The sequence below is a fragment of the Sceloporus undulatus genome, chromosome 3 (assembly GCF_019175285.1).
Source record: "Sceloporus undulatus isolate JIND9_A2432 ecotype Alabama chromosome 3, SceUnd_v1.1, whole genome shotgun sequence".
Classification (NCBI taxonomy): domain Eukaryota; kingdom Metazoa; phylum Chordata; class Lepidosauria; order Squamata; family Phrynosomatidae; genus Sceloporus; species Sceloporus undulatus.
In genome coordinates, this window is record NC_056524.1 from 202,435,653 (window position 1) to 202,462,868 (window position 27,216).

A 27,216-nucleotide genomic window follows, 5' to 3' on the forward strand; every position below is an offset into this window, starting at 1 on the left:
CCGTAAATGAATAAACAGAAATACTCTTTGTGTCCCAGAACTGGAAAATCCACTTAATACTATACTTTTTTTTTTATTAAAGGCACTTGCTAATCCTGTATTAAACCTGAAAATTATTTGCTGTAGTGAATAATAGCTGAAAAATGACTGCTTTAAAAATTCCTCATAAAATTGAAGCTACATACATGATGGGCATTACTTCAACCACCATTCCTTCTTTTAAGGGACTGGTACTGGGAATGGCTTGGCTCTAGTATTCAGTTTCAGTTTTTGAAACCTAAGTCATAATCCCGACTCTGTGCCATTTCACTTACTGTGCATAAATCAACCATCATTTGCCACAGCGTACATCCTCAACAGGAAGCCTCAGTTAATTCTGTCTCCCTGACAGAAATGGGCTGCATTCTACATTAATCTTCTTTTTTTTTTTTTTTTACTGTGCATCTGAGCTACTTTAACATAAAGCAAAACTGTGAGAAGCAGGTATAGACACTTGTCAGGGAGCCAGATTTAGCTGCAGCTCTATGTCAAATATATCACTGCTGGAAAACTCAGGTTTGCTATCGTCAAATGTAAGACATACTCTGGCCGCTGCACGATACACTTATCTCCAAACATTTCTCTGTTGTATTCAATCGTCATCTTTTCCAGGAGACATGTAAAATAATGTTGATAGATGCCTAAAATTGCAATAAGTGAAGTAGCCATCAACTATAAAGCCCTTGGGGGGCATAGTTTCAACATTTGTTGCTGTAGACTACAACACTGTTTGAAATAAGAGTTGAAAGGAAATTAACACAGGGTAGCCAGACACTTCTGATTAATATATAGACATTTCAATAGTTCATCAGCAGTAACAATAATACACACGATCAGGTATATGCTGCTCTCAAAGACTGTCACAATTTGAATTCCGTTAGTCTAACAGAATCATTTCCTCCTTGTCCATCAGCATAAGCTATAAAAGGTTTGGAGAGCATGTGGCCCCATGACACCAAAGCAACCTCCCAGCCTTAAATGACTTTGCATAAGTCACTGGCTGGATTGGCCATGAAACTGAGACTCAGTAAACAATCCTGTTCATGATACACAAGCAGGAATAGGGTACAGCTCACTGCCTCCAACAATAGCAGCCAAGGATTATTCTGGTTTGTGAGGTCAGTAGGCAGGGTTCAGAATTAAGACAGGAAACAGGTCCCACTAAGAAAGAATGTGCTGAATTTACCCAGCCACTTTTCAGCCCAAACACCAGGGAAGCTTTTTTACCAGACTTTACTGGCTGGACAATCTCTGCAAAACACGCGCACAAAAATGCAAGCACATGCATGAAACACACACACACACACACACACACACACACACACACACAAATAATACTATCAGACCAGAGAGATGGCTAGTTTAAGATAATTTCATACAGGCTAGATTTGTATTTGTCAGTTCTGCTGTAATAAGAAGAGGCATTCAAACAGATGCATAAACAGCAGCAAGGCTTGCGAAAATAACTTTGGGGTTACACCTCCCAGCTGAGGAGATTTAAGGTGTTGGAGTCCAAGACAGTTACTTTCCCAAGTTCTCAGTATGAACCTATTCACCACATGTTTGACCTCTCAAGAGAATGGCTGCTGCTAAAATGAGGCTGAAGTGACTATCAACTCCAGGGTTAAGGAGGGTGCAAAAAGTATCCTTCTTAAATAGAATGACATTTTATGCAGTTCACTAAAGAGAATTTAAATGCAGAAGTACTTCAGTAAATGTCACACAATGGAATACATATTTACTGGGAGCCTTAGCAGAGTAGCCAGATGCCAGGTTAGCAAAAATAGAAACTCAGTTCCCCTCTTGCTTCTCAGAAACAAACTAATCAGATCTGTGTCTAAATGTAACTTCAGCTGCCAAAAAGAATCTTACTCTCATCCTCCTCAGAAATAATCATTTTATATGAATAACACGAGTCTCTATTTGCTGAGACTTTTTCCACCCCTAAAAATCAATTTTTAAAATTCTTTAACAGGTTTCAATTTTTTATTTATTTATTTATTTATTTTTGCTTTCAAACCACTGTGTCAGAACTAACAGAAATTCTAGTCTAGTAATAAAGAAGAAATCAACCCAAATTATATAGTGCTTTAGCTTTCTTCTAGTTTTGTTTCTTATGTGTATGTGAGATGAAATCAGCCTCTTGCTCACTGGAAAATCTGATAAAAGTCCCATTTCTGGATACATAGCTGCTAGTCACATACTTTCAAGCCTATCTTCAATGGCATAAACTGTTTCAAACCTGAACTTTAAAAAAGAATAAAAGCTGAGATCCTCAAAACATATTTGTAACGTGGAGCCCCAATCCATCCTGCCACTGAACAGTGCAACTTCAATATGATAACAATACAAACGTTTATTATGGTCAAAGACCAGCACTATGCTCAGATGTTTCTAGATATAAGCAGTGGAAATTTTAGATCCTACAAGTTATAAATGTAATCTTTCTATTCACCCATTATTCCTAGGACTAGATAAAAAAGGAAAGTCGGGGAGAAGGAGACCTATTGGAGCAGCAGAAAGCCAGAATTTGGAAACAGGATAGTATATTTTAGATGGATGGATGGATTGGGGGGGGTTGTTGTTGTTGTTGTGTGCCCCCAAGTCATTTTGAACTTATGGAAACCCTAAGGTAAACCTATCATTGTGTTTTCTTGGCATGTTTCTTTGGGAGGGGGTGCCATTGCCATCCTCTGAGGCTGAGAGACTGTGACTTGCCCAAGGTCATCAAATGAGTTTTTATTCTCAAGCAGGGAATCAAACCCTGATCTCCAGAGTGATAGTCTAACACTCAAACTACTATGCCATGCTGGCTCTTGGATGGATGATAGATCACAAAAACAGAATTCCCTGGTAGCCAAGATGACTAGTAGTTTCTGGGAATTATAGTCCAGGAAGGAGGTTTTTCAAGCTCAAAAAAACCTAAACCAAAACCTTAAAACAAAACACTGCTGTCATTATTGTGTGAATGCCAGATATGAGTCTACTTAATGTATCTGAAAGATGATGCCTTCTCTACAACAAACCATTTGCATTTTAAAATATCTTTTAAAACAGAAGCCCCCGCCCCCCAAAAAAGCCAGGGCTTCATTTAGTGAGAAGGAATGTTCATGAATACCTCAGTCATTCCATCCCCACCTCATTTTAGCTCTTTCCTACTAAAAAGACCTTGCTTTATTGATAAAGAATAAAACATTTGCTTTGTTCAACAGCTTCAAGCTTGCCTCAAAGTCTTTCTGACCAAGAATTATCATTGCTATAATACAATATTAATGTGGTGGCTTATAAGTCTTATTTTACATAAAAGCTTCATTGTGTGCCAAATCCAATCTCCACAGGCTACCTGAGCCCCAGTTTTTTACGAGTCTACATTTCAGCGCTGCAAGTCTACAATACACATAATTTTCAATTATGTTAGGGCAGGCCAGGATCACTGCCTATATAACATTACTGGTTGGAGGAAATGAGACTCAGTCCTACTGCCGAGTGAGTTAACTCAATCCAGATGGTGAGACAGTGAGAAAGAGAAAGCAGTGCTATGGAATTACGTAGCAGCAGCAGCAGCAATCCTCTCCACAACAACGCTTGCACAATGGAATGAACTGCCAAGTAATTGCCCCATCGTCCATGCACAATACTTTAGGTATTAGTTTGGAAACTGAAGAAGGGGAAGATTCTTTTGGCAGAGGAAGGGTTACATCACAGCCCTTACACAGCATATATTAGGAGGGGAATGTGTAATTGCCTTCTCAGGTTTATTCTTGCAGGAGAATGCATCTATTCATTTTTTAAAAAAGACAATGTTGTCCTGTTACTGGAGAGAGGTAAATCCTTTCCTTCCTCCTACATAAAATAGCAGGAAATTCTATTCTTTCAGGACCAAATGTAAATATGAGGAAGAGGGCCCTCCAACTTGCAAATGCCTGCAAAGATAAAAAGTAGAAACAGGAAAATGATAACCACCACCACCATCATCAAGCCTAATTTTTCTGCCAGAATTCCAGCTTTGGCACTGGATGCTGGAGTTGAAGACCTGAAATGATAGATCTATAAGGTCCAAAGCACACTGCAGAAATCTTCCAGTCTGAGACTGTTTTAACTGCCCTGGATTAATTCTAGGGAATCCTGGTGAACTGTAGATTTGTGAGACATTGAGCCTTCTCTGTCAGAGACCTCTGGTGCCACAATAAACTGAAATTCCCAGGAATCCCTAACACTGAGCCAGTGCAGTTAAAGCATTCTCAAACAGGATTATTTCTGCAGTATGTTTTGGACCTCAGTGTCTCTAATCCTTTGTCTTTTTCTGCTTTGCCTCTCAAAATGCAGACTATCTGATTCCCAGGAGCAAATTCCAATGAATTGGTTGGTGGGGGGAAAAAAGATTTTAATTAGGGGTATGCACACACCCCAAAGTCAATTTTGATCACAAACCAGTGGTTAAGAAAACTGTGTAATTTAGTTCACACTGAATTCTAATTCAAACCTCAATTCGGAAATTTGATTGTGTGTGTTTCATTTAGACTACTGTTTAATATTAACAAACTATAATTTATTCATTTTGGTATGTCCAAACTGGATGGCATCCCTTACTGTAGGAAATTATACCTGTCAGTTTTCTGATGAATAGATATATGCTTCTTTGTGTTATGCCAGTTTAAATGTTGGTATATGCTTTTTTGAGACAGAATCTCCATTTCTTTATTGCTTGGCAGATTTGGATTGAATATAATGGAAATGGCATACAGAATAATGGTAGCATTTGTAAAGAAACCTGCAACATTTTACAGAGATAGCTGTATTGTAGGGTGGGTGAGTGTTCAAACTGAGAGAAAGTGATTTGCTTTCCTTTACTTCTTGCACTCTGTATTTTCTTTTCTTTTCTTAAAATTTGTATGAAAATGACATGTGTCATAGCAACATGTTACCTATAGTATTTCAGATGCATGTATACCAGGGGCCAGGGAGTTCAAATGAATGGTGCAGGGGAAAATCTATCTGTTTTCTGCTTCCTTGGCACCACAGTCAAAGGACTGCAATAGGATGGTAAGAGGAAAAAGAACTAAGAGCACTTAAAATTGTTGACAGTCCTGCAGTATATTATTATAATGTTCCTATCCCAAAGCACTGAAAATGGAGATGCCTGGTAATAATAATAATAATAATTTGTTTTATTTATATACCACTATTCCAAAGATCATAGCGGTGAACAGCAAGTAAGCTAATTTTCCCCCAACAGTCTGGGTACTCATTTTAGCGACCTCGGAAGGATGCAAGCCTGAGTCGAGCTTGGGCCCCTTTGCTGGTCTTGAACTCGCAACCTTGTGGTTTCGAGTGAATGGCTGCAGTACAGGCATTTAACCACTGCGCCACCAGGGCTCCTTTCGCCATCAGGGCTCATAGAATGAACAGAAACTAGTCTGATCATTGTAAACTATATCCACTACCCCTATTCTAGATTCTTCTTTTTATGAAGACCTTGGGAAGGAATATTTTACATATATGTTTTCTAGGACTCATAATTCCTTGTTCTTGATAGTGACAACAATGATCAGCACCATTATCATTGCCATGAGCTAAACCTTTGCATAAGAATGAGAGAGGTAAAAATAATCTGGGATTCATTAGAAAGGGGCTGTATTATAACCTTCTTAAAACTTCTTTTATTATTCAAATATGAATAATAAAACAAGTTTTACGATGGTTCTGATACAGGCCCCTTAAAATGAATCTCAGATTATTTTTACCTCTCTCATTCTTATGCAAAGGTTTAGCTCATGCTAATGATGAGGGTCCTGATCACTGTCTTCATTGTTGACACCGTCAAGAACAAGAGGAATTCATAATACAGTTGGCCCTTCTTATACACAGATTTTTATACACTGATTCAAGCATTAATGGTTTGAAAATGTTCAAAAAAAGTATAAATTTCAAATATTAAACCTTGATTTTCCATTTTTATAAGGGACACCATTTTGCTATGTCATTATATTTAATGGGACTGGAGCATCCACAGATTTTGTTATCCATGGGTGATTTTGGAATCTAACCCCAACGTATAACAAGGGTCCACTGTACAATATTATTGTTTCTCTAGAGTCTTATATAGCAGTCGTTCCCAAACTTTGATCTTCCAAATTTTTTGGATTTCAACTCCCAGAAGACCCAGCCAGCATGGCCAGTGGTTAGAGAATCTGGTAGTTTTATGTCCAAAACTGAAGGATTGAAAGTTGAGAATTCTTGTTTTAGAGCATCATAGGTTTCCATCTCCAGATGTCTAAGCGGTTTACAACTGTAAGCTTTGCCCCCAACAATCTGGGTATTCATTTTAGCGCCCTCGGAATGATGCAAGCCTGAGTCAAGCTTGAGCCCTTTTGCTGGTCTTGAACTCACAACCTTGTAGTTTTGAGTGAGTAGCTGCAGTACAGGCATTTAACCAAAATGTAAAAAGGAAAAGCTGTCTTTAAAAACTTAAATTGTCATCATAGGGGTGGGAAAGCAAACACTTAAAATGGCAAAGGACAGGGTGTTCCTCCCCCCACCAACCTTGGAAAGGTAAGGATTCATATTGCATCTTACAAAAATATAAATGTTATCAACCATTTATTGCTAAACCACTAAGATGACAAAAAATAAAAAAAAGAAAAGGCATGAAGTAAGGCTTATTAGTAGTTGTAAATCCTGCCAGTATTCTTTAGCTAATCTGAAAGAAGCAAGTGGTCTCTAATTATGATGTTGCAAACATCAAAATCTAAATGGGCAGAAACTGTGTGGTAGTGAACCCCTTATGGCCCTCTAATAGATCTAGTGCAGGGGTCGGCAACCTCCGGCCTGCGGGCCAGATCCAGCCCCCGGAGGCCTTCCTTGTGGCCACCGGGGGCGGTTACCGCCGCCACCGCCGCTGGGCGAAAAAAATGATGGTGCCCAGAGCAGCAAAAAGCTGCGCTGGGCGCCACCATTTTTTCGCCCAAAATGTCGCCAAAGTCTCGTGCGACGTTCTTTGGGCCCAGCCCCCGGCCCAAAAAGGTTGCCTACCCCTGATCTAGTGTGATCCTTTGGACCCACACCAATCCTCCTGTGACCAGTGAACCTTCTCCATTTTCTTTTCTATTTCTTCTCTCTCTCTCTCTCTTTTTGCTATGACAAAACAGTTTTTTGTGGGTTTTTCGGGCTATGTGGCCATATTCTAGAAGAGTTTATTCCTGGTGTTTCACCTGCATTAGTGGCTGGCATCTTCAGAGAATGCTGGCATGGAAGAGAGTTGGGTATACACACACACACACACACACACACACACTTTGTGACCCAAGGCAGGGAGGAGTGATTTCCATGTTAATCTGTGTATTGTTCTGTTGTTGATGGCCTCAGGGTGGGAGGATATGCAAAGAGGATTAGTATCTGCTTAATTAGTTATTATTGTCTGCTGGGAAAACCCCTGACCCTGAGTGGTTTCCATTTGCATTTCCCGAGTCCTGATTTTGCTGTTGTTCAGGACTGGTAGCCAAATTTTGTTCACTTTATAGGTTTCTTCTTTCCTGTTGAAGTTGTCCAGTTGTTTGTGGATTCCAATGGCTTCTCTGTGCATACTTACCTAACAGTTGTTGGTATGGTCCAGAATTTCAGTGTTTTCAAACAACATTTTATGCCCAGGATGGTTTATAACGAGTTCTGCTACTGCTGATTTTTCCAGCTGACTCAGGTGGTCCCTGTGATTCGTGCTTGAGCACCATGTTTGTTGGTCCCTATGTAGACTTGTCCGCAGCTGCATGGTATGCGGTGAACTCCTGCATCTGTGAAAGGGTCTCTCTTGTCTTTTGCTGAGCACAGCATTTGCTGAATTTTCTTGGTCGGTTTGTAAACCATTTGGAGGTTGTGTTTCCTCACCAGTTTTCCTATTCTGTCCATGACTCTTTTGATGTATGGTACCTGACAAAATAATTTTTGTGCTAAAACACTTTTTTTTAAATCCTCAGAAGGCTGCTGCAGTATACCTCTGAGAAAGAAGTTACTCAAAAACTGCAAAATAACAACAGCACTTATGAACCCTCAGAATGGCATGCAAGGTGGCCAGAAAGTGATACAAGATCATTTCCGATTGTCTGAAATGCCATCTGTGAGGCCCTCTGGAGCTCCAGAGGAGCCAAAAATGTGTAGCCTTGCAGGTTCAAGAGTCTGTCTGTCCCTACTCTAGTCTTTTACAATATCTTCTATCCTTCCTTTGATAAACAAGCAAATGAAAGTTGTATTTTTCCAGACAATATTTGTTTGGGAATCGTTGATTAGATTTAGTCAAGAGACAGAATCTAGAAGAGAACAGATACAAACTTTTTTCTATTTTTGCTATTACTGTCATTGGTATAATACTTTACAGTGATAGAGAAGTACTTCATTGGTTATTTCATCTGCTTTCTTTTAAAAAAAAACCTTTAGAAGACTACCGGTGCCACCAGTATCTTTTGATGATACAGTACTACACAGATTAACAGAGGTAATCCAGTTTTCTTACAGTGCTGCACAAACTTCTGCTGTTTACCAGTTTCTGCTAAAATGGCAATTCTGAAACAATTGCTAAAAGATGCTCCCAAGTAAACCCAGAAAATTTCATATTGGATTTCCTGTCGCATCTTTTGTGGCTTCCTCAGTGACTGGGCCTGCAATGTAACAAGGCGCTACTTCAAAACTCTTGGCTCCAAAGATTTCAGCACATCTCACTCACACACTAAAGCAGAAAAGTTCAGGAACTTGCAAAATTCTTGCAAAATTCTCTCTCCCCCAGGGTCAGGAAGCACATTTTAATAAATAGAAAAGAAAGATAGATAGAAACATAAGCACAATGTTTTAACACAGAAAATGTCATCTCAGTAAAACAGGGGTGAAGAGAAAGTGTGGAAATTGCTGAGCTAATATTAAAAGCCAGAAACATTCTGGTCTCACAGGAGAAGGAGGGAATATTTCTAAAGTCCCAGCAGAAAACTTAAACTTTTCACTGTGTTCTCATTCTTGTGCACATTCTTTGTTGTAATCTTTTTTTTAACAAGAGAGAGGGTGAAGGGAGGGAGGATGTATGTGCACAGATGCCCTAAGTTGATGCAAAAAGGTCAAGCGTCCTTTTGGTTAATTTTGCCGGTTGTGAAACAGGGAGGGAGGGGGATTTATGTCAGGCTGACCTTCGAAGGAGACCAGCTACTCCCCTGGAAAGAAAAAAAATCTTGCTGCCTCAGCCAGAAACCTCCTGCCACTCAAGTATCATCTTGCTGTAACAAATTACTCCTAACCCAGGATTACAGCTCTTTCCAAATCCCTCCTAGAGAGCAGAGAAATAAACATTCCCTCCCAGGATTCAGGAGCAGTTGTTTCCCCCATCAATAATCCTTCTCTCTATTTGCTTCTTCTACTGCATTAGCCTGGGAGGCCAGCAAAACCACTTGCACCCATTTTCCTTTCAACCCATAAGCTTGAATGTCTCAATTGTCCATTAGAAAAGTAAAAATGAAGGCTGAAATCCTCACACAATGGTTAACTATCTCTGCACACTTGTGATTTGATAGGACACTACAAATGTCTAATCCAAGTCATTCAACACAGACCATTAGCCTCTGTGCCTACACCCCACAACCCAGATTATTTCACAGTACTTTCAAATGAAAAATAACCACAGGGGAAGGAAAATGAACCACTGGTGGGGAGGGAGAGGTGAAAATCATACAAACAGCAGTGTCCAAGAAAACAACCTCTCTTGGTTTGGGGGGCAAGGGACACAGATAATATGTGTGCTAACCTTTTCCAACAAAACACAAAGAGCAGGATTTGAGTCAATTCACATTTAGAATAATATAAACTATTGGGAGAGTTTCACTTGGGAAGGTTAATGGTTTCTTTTTCTTTTTGTCCATCTAAAAGGATCTGACCAAAATGGCTAAAAACAGAAATGAAATTTGAAATCTGCACGTTGTTTATACTGCTATTTTGCTGAAAGCAAGTAATCTGGAATCAGTGGTATTCTTGAAATACACTCATCCCTCCACATTCGCTAGGGTTAGGAGCACAGGATCCCTATGAATGTGAAAAACCCCCGCAAATAACAAAAACACTATGTTTTTACCTGAGAGAACACCTCTCTAGGAATCTCTAGGTCCCCCAGTGCAACTCTGTGGTCAATATCTGCCAGACATTGACCACAAAATTGCATTTGAGGAGCTGCAAATGTCTAGCAGAGTGTTCTCTCTAGGAATCTCTAGGTCCTTCAATGCGGTTTTTGGTTAAAGTTGACCATAGAGTTGTGCCAGAGAACCTTGATATTCCTAGAGAGAACATATTAATAAAATCTGTGTATAATCAAATCCACAAAAATCAAAGACGCAAATGTAGGGGGACGAGTGTATTTTCAACATCAGGATCAATTTTTAAATACAAGAGCAGGCAAAAATGTTTATTGGAAGATGGTGTAAAAAATCAAGCTATTCATGGTCCTTTTGCCCCTTGGGAGGCAATCTTATGGATAAGTTCACAAACTAAAATACATGAAGGGCAGATGACTATTTTGGTTTATTCCCATTCTATCAAAATAGAATAATGACTAAGAGATGCCTAAGTAAGCAACAAACATTAAATTTAAAGATTTTTTTTAAAAGCCATACACACACACTTAAACAAGTGATGCTATACAGGGTTTTAAAAAAATCCTTTATTTTCCCTGGGCCTCACCTGTGCTCCAAAGAAAGATGCCATGACCAAAATACTGAGGGCAGCATGTTAAGGAGCATAATTTGGGACTCCTTAATATTTTACTTCCTGTGGACATTTCCTTCCCTGTGCCAAATATTTGTGGTACTTTATGAGACAAATTCTTTCAGGGTGTGGGTGGGTGGGTGAGGGAGACAGCAATGTGAATAACTCTTCTCTAGTAACCAGACTGAAGAATGCCAAGCACACTGACTCTGAGAACCTCTGACCACATTTCCCCCAGTAGACAAAACAGCACCGCAGGCATCTCGACCACTAAGTCACGCCTACCAAATCCACTATCCCACAGTCTTAGTCTCTGGGCCAAATACTCCTAACCCTCAGGCTGTGACAAGGAGGTAATCTAAGGAGCCACTGGATTTTTAAAATCTTAAAATAAACTAAAACGATACATTTGTTACTAAGTATAGCTTGGTTTTTAAACAGCCGATCCACAAGGCTAGTCTTGATATTGATTTTATTTTATTTTAAAATTAGGGTACTGTGGTTTTTAGGAGTGGGAAACAGGACGAACGAGTGCTCGCATTTTGCCATTATACAAACACAAGAGAGCAAATACAAACACACACAATTAAAACAGGAATGAAATTGTAGTGTCCCTGTTTATTTTTAAAGTAACTTTCCCTTAAAATAGCCCTACCGCATAAAGGTTAAAATGAAAACTATTTAGCTATGACTGGCAGAGTTGTCAACTCTCAGAAGCAATAAACTGGTAAAGAGCATACATGTTAAATAAAATAAACAGGGCTTCAAGATGAAAGAGAAAATAAAAATGTGTCGATCCAAAAACATTGCCAGTCATCTAGCAATGGTCTGGAACACTTTATGAAAGGAGAAAAGCCGAATGCTGGTGGAAATACTTTCCAACAGAATTGGTAACAAATAAAGTTTAATTCCTCCAAATATGCTGGTTGCATGATCATGACAACCATTCAGAAACTGTTCTCATCGGTTTCCTATCCCAAAGTAATCCACCACAAAGTAATCCACACCATTAACATTTGATAACAACAGTAGAAATCAGTGTGTATGAGATGAAATGGTGACCAGGGGTGGGGGATGTTTACTGGACAATCAGTCTGTATTTCATGGCAAACCTCTAACAGCATCAGCACCTGACTCATTAAGTGACAAGAAAAAGGAATCAGTATGTCTAGCTCCTTATGTACCTATATATCTGTCTTCCAAAATTTGGATTCTATGTGCATTAGGAAAGTGTGTGTGTGTTACACTTGAGATTGAGAGAGAGAGAGAAAATATGAGTACAACCTTTTTTAAATTTAAACAGCAACAACAACAACAACAACAACAAGAAAATCTTTTTATTAGCAGGCCAAAGGAAAGGAAATGGGAAGGAGGGGGGAATCGACTGCACTACTAGCCAGAGGCAGTTTGCAAGCAGGAAAGTAGAACTCAAGATGTGGGCAGGCCTCAGGTTTCAGTGCCTCGGGGCATATCCAAGAGATACCAGTGTATTTACTGAACAGCCAGTAAAGCAGCAGCTCCAGTCTAATAACATGTTATAATCTTATGTGTTATAAGAGTCCGTACTAAGTTTTCAAACCATAGGCACAACTGACTAGGTGAAGCATAGTGAGGAGTTAATACCTATCCATTAGAAGAGTAAATAACTTACATATGTGAAATGACAAATGAAGATAATTTAACCCGTACCCCATACTCTTTCATAATAATTAGATAGTAACTCTCTAATAGAAAAAAATATATTACAGTAACAAAATGGGCATGAGAAACAAATGAGTCTGCAATACACACAAACCACAGACATTCACACAAAGAGAGAGAGAAAGAGAGAGAGAGAGTTATGTGTTTCATGCTATCTTCATAGGGGCATTTATATTCAAACATTTGCTTGCATGGCACAGGCAGTCACCTTAGGGACCTTTCGACTTACAAGACCTTTGAACACAAGGTCCTGGCAGCATGATCTGCAGTCTTGTACATAAGGAGCTTACTATTCACAAGTATGTAATGCCAGACTTTAGTAAAGAATATTCAAAGATCTAATGGCTGCTAATCTACTGGGGCAAGGGGACTCCCTCGGGAAATATAATGGGAATTTATAGAATGTTTACAGAATGTTACCTGTAGGAGGAAAGAAAATCTGACTGCTCTGCCTTCACAAATATCACTGCTGGGAGAAGTACCTGTGATTTGTACTAAGTCAACTGATTGCATTAAGCAAACATCTGGTTTCCTCTGGTCATCCACATAGGTAAACAAAAAGAACAAAGATTATTAGCATTTTAACTCTGCTGGCCTTCATTTAGAAGACAAAGAAACCCAAGGAAATTCAAACACTTTCAGAATGCACAACAGTGAACATTTTTTCATGCACTGACCTACTACTCAGATATGACCTATGCATAATAACATGCATAGGTACATGATGCCTTTCACTGGCTTGGCCCATATTGCCTAACAAAGACAGTCTTGAATATTATTCAAACAAAATTTTGCAAAATCTCATTCTTTATTGTGGTGGTTCCCAAATGGTGGGATGGCACCCATAGGGGGGACACGAGGATAGCTCAAGGGGGTCACAAGTCTTGGGAGGTCCTGATCCCCTTCTCTTCCTCTTCCCAACATTTTTATGTGTAAAATTTACACATGCATTGAGTTAGATGTCGAATTTACTGAAATAAAACTTTTAATTTGAACAATTGTACTTTCTTATAAAATGTTAAAATATTAATATACATAAATGTGTGGATGAAAATAGACACACAAAATAAACAAAATATTTTTATTCATATATTACATCAAGTGGGGGACGCACAACATCTACATGTAGATGTATGAGGGGTCCCAAGAGTAGAAAGTTTTGAGTACCACTGCTTTATTGCAACAGATAATAATATTGCACTTTATTTCAGAACACAGGAAAGTAACTTGTACCAGGTGAGAATATTTGCCTGCCTAATTGAGTGTTGCTGTTGTGTGCCTTCAAGTCATTTGGGGGCTGAGAGTGTCTGACTCACCGAAGGTCACCCAGTGGGGTTTCATGGCCAAATAGGAAATTGAACCCTGATCTCCAGAGTTGTAGTCCAACACTCAAACCACTATGTCACACTGGCTCTCCTAGAAAAGCTGAAATCAGGCTGAAGATTCTCTCCTTTTTTCTGAGCTTCTCCTTTTCTCTCTCCCACTGTTGATATGTAGAAGGTCTAGAAATGTGCCCTTAAAAAAAGAAATCTCAGGGAAATTCTCAGAAATCCAGAAACCTGTTGGTGTGTTTTCTTCAGCATTTCTGGGCTATAGACTGGATATGTGTTGCAAACCTTTTGACTACTATCATCCACATCTGACTACTTTCAACTACTGTGATCATATTGATGAGGGAGAGGAAATATCAAACGTGACAACCAATCTGTGTAAATAGGAGGGCCAGGTACTGAGGCACAATATCTAGACAAGGCAGGTTGCTATGATCACTAAATGCCATGCCTACGATTCCACATGAATTATCTGAGTTCTTTATTGCCTAGTGTTCACGACTGTAGAAATTTCATTTTTTAAAAAAAAGTGTCTGTCATTCATCCAAATGCAAATGAAGGCTTTTTTTAATATTAAACATTTGGGTCAATTTCCAGGGAAATGTTGCTGAATTGCCCATGTTTACTACAGCTCTAGCAATGCAGCACAACCTTCAGTCAAGCTATTAACTTGAATGTTGAACTTCACAGCCTGGCTGTCTTTCTCAGCCATCCTTTTGATGTTACCTCCAAAGCAAAAGATCAAAGGCTCCAAGTGTGGTGAGGGGAAGTCCCAGGCTCTTAGCCTACCAGCCTGTGATATATGTTAAAATCCTGGCCAAAAGAGAGCACAAGGGTGGGGAGGAGGGAATTGGAAGAAAAAAAAAAGAACGAAGGAACAAGAAAGAAGGGGGAAAAGGCAGCAAAAGCAAGCATCCAAGCAGGGCTGCGATGGGAGGAACTGGCACAATACAGCTCCTGTTTAAATAAAAATATTAACACAGAGCTGAGTGTTTACTGGAAAGAGAGAAACACCATGAAAATATTCTGTCTCAAAATGCATTTCTAATTGTATGTCCAATATGACAACTTACCCATCACAGTTTTCATGTACTGCTTCAGCTGGCAGTACTAAATTATTTCTTAACGTACTACTGAGAGGCCAGATTTTAAAATCAGGATTTCAGTACACCACGCATGAGCTTTTTTCAGGCTCTGGGAATCTAAATGAAGCATGTACTTCAGAAGGGAGAATGTGGACACCTGCCATCATTGTCCTCTATCTGTGGACTCTAAGCAACTGTCTTCAGGGCAGAGGGACTCCCCTTTCTCAGCAATGGAGAAATGGAGTAGTCAGCTATAGCTTCGCCTAATCTCATATTTGCTTTACTCAGACAATGCTATGAAGAAAAATCTACAGGCACCTGTGAGAGTTTCCCTTTCAGTTCCTCCTGAAGTGATTCCTTCCTCTAATTCCCCATGTTTTTGTCATTGTGTGCCTTCAAGTTGTTTATGACTTAAAGTGACCCTAAGACAATCCTATGATGAGATTTTTTTGGCAAGATTTATTAAGAGGAGGTTTGCCATTGCCTTCTCCTGAGGCTGAGAGCATGTGACTTCCCCAAGTTCACCCAGTGCTTTTTATGGTTAAACAGAGAATCGAACCCTCGTTTCCAGAGTCATAGTCCAACACTCAAACTGTCTCTCTTCCATTCCCCATACCAGGCAACTTACCATTTTTCCATTTAACACCTAGTACAGTTTTTAAAAATATGTTTTAGGTGCAGAGATTTCAGTGCCGGTTGGCATCCTTGGAGCATAAAATGTCAATTATTATGAGCTGTATAATATTAAAGGATTCTACCATTGTATAATTATTGCAAGATTTTGAGATAGCAAGCATCTCAGTCTGTGAAACAGACTTTGAGCTCCAGGCACTGTTGCATGTTTAAATATTATTTACCATATGACTTGCAAGAAATTTGGAATGGTGACAAATGCCACTTAGGATGAATGAAGTCATCGGGGAATGGCATCATAGATGAAGTTTACAACATGTCAGTTATTCCAGTTCCTCAGCAAACTGGCACTCCCCTACCTCTGGCTTTCCATTCTGCATCCCAGCACCAACAACCCAGTCACCTCTGAACATACCTCCCCACCCTAAGTTGCCTAAGTGGGGCCCCTCTTCTCATTGTTTTATTGTTCATTGCCTTGAGCATTCATTGAGTAGGAGTGATTCAAAATTATGTTAATTAAATTAAATTAAATTAATAGCCCATGAAGCAAAATCAGGAGATCTATTCTGGCACACAAAATGTACAATTGACATATGCCTGCAGTCACTAATCCAACAAGTGGCACAGGAAGAGGTGCTAGCTTATGCATAAAGATCTATTTTCTAAATTGGGTTTCTGGCATTTGTGAAGTCCAACTAGCATTGGCCCCAAAGACTTGGAAGAATCCAAAATCAAGTTGGCAGCTATCTGAATTGAAATCCTGGGTTGCATTCCATTCCTATAATAATATAACAAGTCAAATTTTGTTTGCCTTGAATACATTTCTGCCAGTAATAAAATAAACTACTGTACAGGGATTCTATACAGAAAAGACAGAAAAATTAACAGTAGCCAACAATGTCCACTTTATCAAGACAAAATAAATTAGAACTAAAATTAGACAATACTCCCATTCAAATTTTACCTCATAGTACTGGGTAATCTTGTGTGAGTCACACACTCTCAGCCCCAAAGGAAGGCAATGGCAAACCCTGTCTGAACAAATCTTGCCTAGAAAGCCTCATGATAGGTTTGCCTTGGGGTCATCTTAAATTGGAAATGACTTGAAGGCACACAACAACAACATTACTACTATATACAGCCAGACATTTCTTTAAAGAGGGAAGGAATGGATATTTTAAACAAAATTTAACCTTGTATCAAATTGTTTCCAGTTTGTGTCACTGCCAAGTAACATTTTGCCTTAAAAACATCTTTTCCTCATCAGTGGGCATCTGTGTATAAATCCATTCAAGTTCCTTTCCTACCAGTACCAAACAAACAGCAAGTTTAAGCAACATTTGAGAGCAAATATGTATTTAGAAACAAACTAAGAACGGAGACCATATGTCATATCCATATCATATGCTCAATATTAATACCTGTTTATGTAATATAGGTTACATCCTGAGAAACCATATTGATGTCCTGGCCCACGATAGCCATGTGCATCCTCCCCTTTTCCTTATAACTATAGATTAGTGTAATAAAGACCAAACTCCAATTGGGATTATATTCCTGATCCAATAGCCCTCCTTCTCTCAAAAGCACAACAAGAAGAAAAAATACAAGTTAGAATGCAAAAGATCTGATGAGAATGTGATGCGGATATCACATTCCATCCCCTTTTCCCACCTAAAAGATGTGAAAAGTTGCCCCCATCTACATTTAAAATTTCTCACAGAATTAAATCCTATAATCCATTTAGCACAAAGGAGGTAGAGAAGCACATTTGTGCTTAAGACATTTTAGTCTTTTAAGGAAGTGACTTTTTTTTTAATTGCTTCTCTTGAAGAGTATTTGGGAAAAGATTAAGATTCTTTCTATTTCATCTCTGTTGTTGGTATAGCAAAGACAGGGTACAGTCAGGCTTCTACATTACCTAATCTTTCAAACCTTCAGTTAAATTATTCCTTGAAGAAGAGTATCTATTACTTATTTACTTGCTTACACACACACACACACACACACACACACACACACACACACACACACTTTAAATCAATCCCTTGTTTGAAGCTGTTGCTTAGATCTTACAATTCAACAATATTGATTAATGATTAAGTTGACAATTAAAAAATCATCTGTTTCTTCTTTAATATAGTCTCACTGAATGACATTTCTAGTTAGCCTTCAGAAGTAGGCAATAACTCCTCTCCAGTAAAATAAAATAAAATAAATAAGAGCAACTACTATTGGAAGGAATGGAATCCAATCCATTCAGCTCCCCCTTCGGCAAATGACCTATCAACAACATTACAAGCTTTTTGCTCAATTCAGTCAACTGGGTTTTCTGCTTAACCCACAGGCATTTTTCCTATTTCAAAGTTTCTATTAACTCCCTACTGATGTACCCTAAAAGAATTTTTAAGGGCTTGGAAACACATAAATAAAATACTTTGTTGGACTGGCACAGCCAAATGAAAGTCTTTCTCCTGCAGTGGTGGTGATAAAAGTTTCAGTTGCAGTGATGTATGCAGACCTCCACAGATTTCTGATAGCTGCTGCTGCTGCTGACCAATCAGCACTCCTGAGCAACCAAGTTATCACAGTAGATATTTAAGATGAGTGTCAAGGCAGAACAACTGGGTTTGTTCTCTTTCTCTATCTCCCTCTTTGCCTCCTTTAGCTGTAAGGCCACAAGAAGCTGCCTCTGGAATGGTGACTTATTACAAGAAGATAAGAAATCTGGAAGTGGAAAGGAATACAGGAAAGAAGAACAAGGGGCAGAGGGATCAAGAACTAAGACAGAAATATGAAAAAGGGTGCCTCCACACTGTAGAAATAATGCAGTCTGACACCACTGTAAGTGCTATTGATCCATCCTATGGAATCCTGGGAGTTGTAGTTCTGCAAGGTCTTGAGCCTTTCCTGCTTATGGAATCTGCACTCCAGAAATAATGCAGTTTGATATCCCTTTAACTGCCATGGCTCAATGCCATGGACTTTTGGGATCTGTAGTTTGGCGGGGCACCAGAGCTCTTTGACAGAAAAGTTTCAATATCTAGTACATTACAAATCCCATAATTCCATAGCACTGAGCCATGGCAGTTAAAGCAGTGTCAAATTGAATTCATTATGTGGTGAAAACAAAGCCAAAGAATGCTGGTGTTTCACAAAAGTACAAATCCCAGAATTCTGTAGGATGGAGCCAGTTAAAGTGGTGTCAAACTGCATTATTTCTACAGCATAGATGCACCCAGGGACTCTTTTTATGACATCCAGCTGTTCCTTTCTTGCTCTGAAATGTCCTGTCAACATGCCTGAATTTTAAAAAATGCTACAACAAAAAGTAATTGGACAAGAATGCAAGTGTTGTAATATCAAACATTTCCCACTCAACCCAAGTGGTTTATTCTTCTACCCTTCAAAACAGAAAATATTTTTAGGAACTCATAAAATATACCTGTAACATGGAACAATTAAAAAAAAGGCTGGGGAGAGAAAAACAGGGGAATGTGGTGCACATGTAACAGATAAGACTGTCTAAACCATATTTGAACACATAAGACTACAGTATAAGCATGTATTTGAAAAGATATGACTAGTTGAACATATATGCATCTATACCTCAAATAATGTCACAAGGCAGTCTAAATTTCATGGAATTGGAGGTATGTAAGCCTTCTCAGATATATAATCCTCCCAGGGATCATAGGCACTACCTCAGAGGAGCATTTCCACATTTTTTAACTAGCAAGCTAAAACCATCTCTCATTACCACTATCTTCCTTGGGAATAAACAAATTCAGCATCAAGAAGTTGCTGCTTCATTCCCCCAAGAGACTTTAATTCTCTGCTACAGAAAAAGAGCCCAAAATCTTATTTAAGCAGTACTGAATTCAGTGGTTTTCAGCTCAATTGGACATATGCTATGCCAAACCATCTTGGCCTAGTCTGCCTGCCGCTGCATCATTGGCAATTTTCACATCGTACATCTGCGCAATACTTGTGCCAAGGGGTGCTGGAAAAGGATTTGGAGGGAATTTACCTTTCACCTAAGTGTTATTGAAAATGTAAGCAAATCAGAGTAATGCAGATAGAAAATGTGGTGTTCTAATTACTAATGAGACACTGTTTTAGAATAGCTACATCAACAGATACAGATTCAGCTTTACACATATGACTTCTAGACCCTGTCTTGAAAACTGGATATAAAGCCGAAGGGTCTAGATTAGAAACAGTATACAAGTGAACATCTGGGTTTAGGCCCATTGAAGCATGGACCAGATTATATTTTTTACATAATTTCTTTAAGATGAACCCTATGGATAAATGAATAAATGAATGAATACAGCAGAACATCAGAAACTTGTATTGGAGTTAAGGAGTCTAAGTGGCCATATAGGATAGCTCAATGATATTAATGTTGCCTTGGGTTTGTATGTATGCATGTACAGCTATGTTGTTGTATGTCTTCAAGTCATTTCTGACTTATGTCGACTTCGAAGGCGAACCTATCACAGGGTTTTCTGGGGGAATGAGGAGAGCGTGTAACTCACCCAAGGTCACCCAGTGGGTTTTCATGGCTGACAAGAGAATTGAACCCTGATGTCCAGTAGTCCAACAGTCAAACCACTACACCACACTGGCTCTATGTACTGCTAGACTTTCATATACCATAATGTATGTATGCATGCACATACAGCTATTCTTCCCTATATCAGAAGATTTCAGTGCATAAATTATGAATTTTGTTTTTTTTTTAACATTTCAAAGTATCAAAACAATTTAAAATGTCAAAGAATCAAAACAACTTACCTATCAAAATATAACCTGCAAATATAACATAGAAACAGGCGAGTTTTCACTAAGTTTCAAAAGCAAAGATGAAGAGACAAGTTTTAACTTGGCATTTAAATGATCTCAATGCTGTTCCAAAGAGAGGGCATTCCAAAATTGAAGCATTATAGCTGAGAAAGTCCTCTCGTGCAGATTCAAATGATACCCCCTTCCCAGTGATGTCAATAGAGGGCCCAGCAGAACAGAGAGAAGTGTTCCCTCTAATATCCCAAAGCATTTAGGATCCCAAATCATTTAGGGCTTTGAAAGTGATCATCAGCATCTAAACTCTTGTTGGAAATGCATTAGCAGTCAATGCAATCCATCTAAAATGGGTATAATATGGTTTCTCTAAAAGGTTCCATTCTCAGCACTTCCATCTAAAAATTAACATATGGGATGCCCAAAATAAATGTTTGACTTAGAAATGATTTGCCTGACCCAGTGTTTCAAACTGTTTTATACAGTATTCGCATGTATTAAGTTAGGCAAGACAGCTTCTTATCTATAAAGCAAGCTCTCATAAACTTCCACCAAGCAGAAGGTTAAGAAATTGATAGCACCTCCCCATAGATCTATATATGTGTCTTCATTCTTATTTTCAATTTCAAGGTTTAAACAAATGAATACACTATGCAATCCGACCCACAAAACTTTTAAAAATGTTTTATTAAATTAAAATTGTTGTCAGAAAAACAGGTAAAGACACCCAGAAATAAATAGTAGCAAGCAGTTTCCATACTATAAATATGAAACTAAAATAGATGGTGAAATTAATTTAGCAGCAAGTGATTTAAACAGTGTCTCATGTCTACCACCAACTCCAAACGTCAACAGAAAAGTGCTTTCCTACTCCTGTCACAATCCAAAAGAATGACTGTAGCCTTGGGCTCTTTCTTCACAAGCTAGGGAAAGATTTTCTCAGAACTCATTCTTCAGCACAAGTTGGTAATATTCCACACTCATAAGCTCCCTGAAGAAACTGACACAAAAAAAAGTTATATTGAACATTCTGTAAATTAGCTGAGAAGGCATTTCGCTGTTTTCCTGATATTTCTGTACAGTTTCTTTGCTTAATACAGTACTCTCCTCATCTTGCCCCCATAGACATACTCAAAACATTTCCAGATGTAAAAACTGTGGGTGTACCTAAAGGCCCTTTCTCTCTTAACTATGACAAAAATATTTAGTTCTAGTAGGACTAGGTTATCTAATAGTCTAATAGTACATTGAGTGCCTGCCCATCCACTCTAACCGGGGGGGGAAAATAAACTTATTACACTCCAGATAGTCATAGTTGGTGACTTTTCTGATTGACAAACAAATTTATTTGAACAAGAAAACATCTTCTATGTTTCTAATCTCTTCCAATGTTGCATTCTAGAACAATACAACTTTTAACATTTGTTGACATTTCTTCTGTGCTTTATTCAGAGCTAACAAGCTAATCCCAACTGCCTCTGGGATTATGGGCTAGAATGATGGAATGGGGGAACTGGTAGTCCAAGATATCCGAGGATTGGGGAAGGCTCCAGGTTTATGTCATACTCTGATATTACACAGAAAGTATATTCACCAAGGCAATGATTCAGCTGTCATAGCTCTTAACAACAACTACAGAGTGGGGATACACTAGAGACAAACAGAATGTTTTGAAATCAAAATATCAGTAGTGTTTTTTACTGCATTGACTTTGCGTCTTTGGCTATGTTTTTCCCCCCTAAATCAAGGCTTTGCAGCTCCAGTACAAACTGTCTGTGTGTACATACATACATATGCAGATACACAGTTACTTAGAAAGAACTCTAATAAAGAATTTACAGCATGTCTTATAAATACAGTATAAACAATGTTTATTTGTTTTAAATAAGTCCTGCATATGGTTTCGGGAGACAACTCAGGTCATTATCATCAGCTAAATCAATTGGCAGAAGCCAATTTGGATAACACTGTTATGTTGTTTGGAGTGAATGCAAGAAAAGAAAATCTCTTTATGCACTCAACACAAACTGAAGGCTTCTACAACATTTATATGTTGTTCCCCATCAATACCACTCACACCCTGGACTTGCACAGCCACTCACAGACAGACGGTGCCAACTGCCATAATTCACCATGACTGCAACCAACACAACTGGCAAGCTCAGTTGAAGGTAATAACAAGATTGCACAAAACTAATCTTCAATATGCTTCCATAAAAATGAGTCCAATACCAAAATTCAGTAATATATATCCCAATGCATGTTTATAGTTACAAGTATTTATTGTAAGATACCAATCAGTTAAAGAGATATGATTGTCCCACTGCTAAGGAACAGCTAAGGAACTATTTAAAAAAGAATTTTTTGCTGCCATGGGACAAATCTACCATCCCTCGTCTTATGTCTGCAGTGGTCTTTAGTTCTTCAGCTTTGTAGCAGAGTACTCAAGTAAGAATTTAAGTGGATATATACTGTATGGTGCCACTCATGCATTTGATGCTGCAATATAAACAAAAGGGCAGGTTTCTGGCCCAAACAACTTACATTTTAAGTTTCTACAGAGGTAGTGAGGAGTAGGATAAACAGAAGGGAAACGATACACAAGGGTGAGGACAAATGGGGTGAAGCAGAGAGCCCCAAAGGAGCAGCCTCCAGCCATTCTGGCCATGATCACACTAGGACCAGGCAACCACACGGCCTGCTTCGAAAGTGGGCCACTGTGGCGGTCCCAAGCCGGCACCACCAGGAGCCACATTATTTCAGTTTCTTTTTGCAGTGCTGCTAGACTCCTTCTAGTGGTTCAAGAATGACTACTGGCCACTTTAGGGGCGTGTATCATTTGAACACCATGCTCCCAAAGCAGCCAAAAGCTCCCTTATTTGGTTCATGTGTTTCAGGCCTATGATCCAAAACACATTGCAGAAATAATCCACTTTGAGACCGCTTTAACTGCCCTGGCTCAGTGCTAGAGCATTCTGGGAACTGTAGTTCTGTGAGACATTTAGCTTTCTCTGTCAGAGAACTCTAGTGCCACAATAAACTACAATTCCCAGAATTCCCTAAGCCATCTGAAACTGGATTATTTCTGCAGTGTGTTTTGGACCTGTCTCCAGTTGAGGGTTTTTTTTCACATAACACAGTTATTATATTGGCTTGATCCCAGTAACTGCCATGACTACATCCTACTGAATCCTGGGATTTGCCATTTTGGAAGACACTAGTGTACTCTGAAAGAGAATTCCAAATACGTCATGAAACTACAACTACCAGGATTCTGTATGATGGAGTGAAGAAGGGATGAAGAGCAGCACCTTTTCTAGCTATGGAGTTCGAGCATAAATCAGTTCCATCAAAAGTTAAACATTGCGACCCTAACAACTGAGGAAGCTGTGTATTTCCTCAGTCATGAGACATAAGACTATTACAGTGTGCCCGCGTCATACACAGCTTTCAGCATAAGCTCAAAGCCACACAAGGAGAAAGGGGCAGCCCATCCCATAGGGCGTAATGGGGCATGCGCCTGTGGCGCACGCACGCTGCCGTGCCACTGCATGGACGAGCCCCATTCATTTAAATGAGGCTCGAACATGCATGGAATTTGTTTTACGCGGGGGAGTCCAGAACGGATGCCCCGCATAAAGTAAGGGTGCACTGTACAACAGCAAAAGATCAATGATACAACTATATATTTTTCTTTTACTGCAACTTTACCTTTAATACCTAGGCCTAAATCCTACTGGTTATTTCCAACTACAGTAGTACCCGTAAATCAGTAGTTTTTACCTACATGGTGACTCACCATTCAACAAATGATTTACCAATTGGGAAATTTCCCAGTGCTTGAAAGTATAAGGTGCTGAATTTATCTTACTTTGGCAAGTAAATCCTTGTCTTTTGCTTCTTGCCAGATGCCACTGCCAAGAGCACTGATTTAACATAATGGAAAATTGATGTACAAACCGCTAGCAGGGACAAACATTGCCAAACAATTTGTCTGATGTACCATATTTTAGACTTACCCAATTAAAAAAAGATGAAAAAATAGACTATAGTTTCTACATAGTACATGACATCTTCAGGGCAACTTAAGTATAAAAAGGACAAACAACAAATATAACAAATGTATTACCAAGAGAGGTGGTAATTTCTACAAATATTGACCAATAGTACATTGTCCCAGGTAGAGAACAGAAGAAAAGAGATATGTATAGAATTTAGTGATTCTAATGCATAAACGAATAATGTATTAGGACCCTATTGCTTGGGTTAAAACCCCAGCTTAACTTTCCCAAATTCAGTCCTAATTCAGGATGCAGCCAGATGTTATTGCAAATAAATTGTTGCTTGGGTCCATCCCAGATTCAGCCTGGTACATGCTAGTACTTTAATTCGCATTTTTCCAAAAACACAAAATTTTTTAAATGTGCTTCCAATCTCATTTAGGAATGAACCAGTTAGCCCTAACTGTGATTAATGTTGATGAAGTTGCAACAGCTACAGGAAGATGTGTGTCTGTTGTTAATAAATCACAATACAGTGAGTTCATTTGGAAGGAATTCTATCTTAAAATAAACCATGATCTCCACTTAAAAACTGGTACACAACAGGAAGATGGACGAAACATTGTAAGCCCACTTCCACACCTTTGTAAACTATGGTTTATGATGCCATGAACAAATGTTACAAATATACATCACCTCTAAATACTGAATGCTTGTATCATAAATCCTAACTATGATTTCATCTTCATTGATGGCTAAGTCATGGCTAAGTCAATTTAAAAAAAATCATTTTAATTATGTTTGTTTATATATCTCCACCCATGTACATTAAAAAACATTTAGAACCTACATGCATAATTTATGGTTATACTTACATTTAAATATTATTCAATACCCAGATATTTATGAATTATACTCAAAAGTCACCAGAATAATCAGATCTACCATTGAAATAGTGACATGTATAGATACAAAAATTACACTGCCTGCTTCCTACCTGTGATATTCAGTTCTGGACTTATGGATAGAAAAAACAACAGATGGTCATGGTCCATTTTATTAAAGGGCAGTGATGTGCAAGCAGCTGTGCCAGCATTGCTGGTATGCACATGCCACCATTAAATAAAATGAGGCATGAAAATCTCAGAGCACTCAAATTCACAGATAGCTAGCCCATCAACACAGTGGGCCCAATATACATAACTTTGGCTTTAGGTGTTACATCATGTTGTACTACACCAACAATACAACATGCAACAACACAATTCAGTTTTCTATTGTGGAATTTAATTGCTAGGACCTAATTTAAAGCTCACTTGCAGCACAACACCATACCTTATTTGGAGGTTTCATGTTTAGAGGATTAACATACAGTGTCACAGGAGTGGGATGCCACACTTCATATCAGTGCCAACATCATATCACTGTTTAGCCTTATATTCCATCATGTACATGTTGAGTGCAGCTTTCTGCAAAGGACCCCCTATAGGAATCTGCAGGTCCTCCACATCACTGGGTTACCAATATCACAAAGCCTCTCAGTTTGCAAAAAACTGCTAACCTGAAAGGCAGGCATAATAATAATAATAATAATAATAATAATAATAATAATAATAATAATAATAATAATATAGCCAAGGCTATCAAGAGTGGCTTACAATTTGTTAATTAGACATTTTCCTGCCCTCAGGCTTACAATCTAAAAAAGAAGATAAGACACAAAAGGAGAAGAGAATGGCAGTGGGGATGGGGGAAAGTCCAGCAGATCTGCTCTCTCTCGGAGGCCTGTTGGAGCTGGTTTGTCTTTCTCTCCTTTCAGATGGTGGATAGAGGGAGGGCCTTCTTCCTTTCAGGCAAGGCCTGTTAGAGCTGCCTTGCCTTTCCCTCCCTCAAGATGGTGGAGGGCATCCTTTACAAGAGTCAAGAACAGCAGCCACATTCCTGCTCCAGACCGTGAGTGCCTTGCACATGAGTGGATTATGAACAGGGCTCAGGTCTGGGATAAATATGGAGGAGGGAGAAGAAAACCAAACTGTCTCTTTGACCTGGTTTCTTCTCCTTAGTGCTAAAGGGGAATTCCCTTTTGCTTCCATTAACATCAGTAGGCAAAAACAGAGCCAATGCAAAACCTGAGCTAATGTGGAGCTGGAACACACATACTCAGATGTGTTTTATACCATGTACAATGGTAGCCAATACATGGGAAGACAGCATTGCAACTGGTAGCACAGTATGTGTTCCTACTTGTAACTCCTAGTCTGAAATCATCTAATGTGGATTCAGTAACCAGAACTGTAGATAACTTGATTTTCAAAAGCATGATTTTTAGCTCAAACTATCTGCCCTTTATGTTATTGTTTGACTTAAATAATGATATTTGAGGGACAGGGAGAGAGAGAGGTATTTTTCATACCCAGCCTATAAGTCCCCTATTCTGTTCTTAGGGTGATTTTATTACAATTATTAAATCATTTACAGTATACAAAAAAAAAGACAGCTGATGAAATGCTGCTTTTATCTAGGAATTACAACAGGGTGAAGGCTTTTTCTAGCATCTGATGAGGGATCCTAGACACTTTACTGCCTACAAGACAGCTTTCTGACTGCCAGGCGTGTGTGTGTGTGTGTGTGTGTGTGTGTGTGTGTGTGTGTTTTCTCCCGGCAAGTGATACGAGCCAAGCACAAACAACAGGCTCCTTGTTCAGACATGCTTTTTTAGTCCAATGAGGTTGCCCTCTAGAAATGGTTCTAAGTAAATACCTAAGCCAGCCCATCATGAGGTCTATATACAACCCTGCTTAGGATACAATACATGCCACTGTAACATTTCATCTGTCAGCTGCCCTCACAACCACCTCTATTGTAACACACATTTCACCTTCACTAGGAGATTTCTGA

The 27,216-nt window shown here is 38.9% G+C and overlaps 1 protein-coding gene across 26 annotated transcripts in view; it reads right to left on the minus strand.

Annotated features, from left to right (window-relative positions):
• TCF7L2 (transcription factor 7 like 2) overlaps positions 1–27,216 on the minus strand; it is a 248,517-nt gene that overhangs the window by 153,780 nt on the left and 67,521 nt on the right. The gene's annotated exons all lie outside the window — the stretch shown is intronic.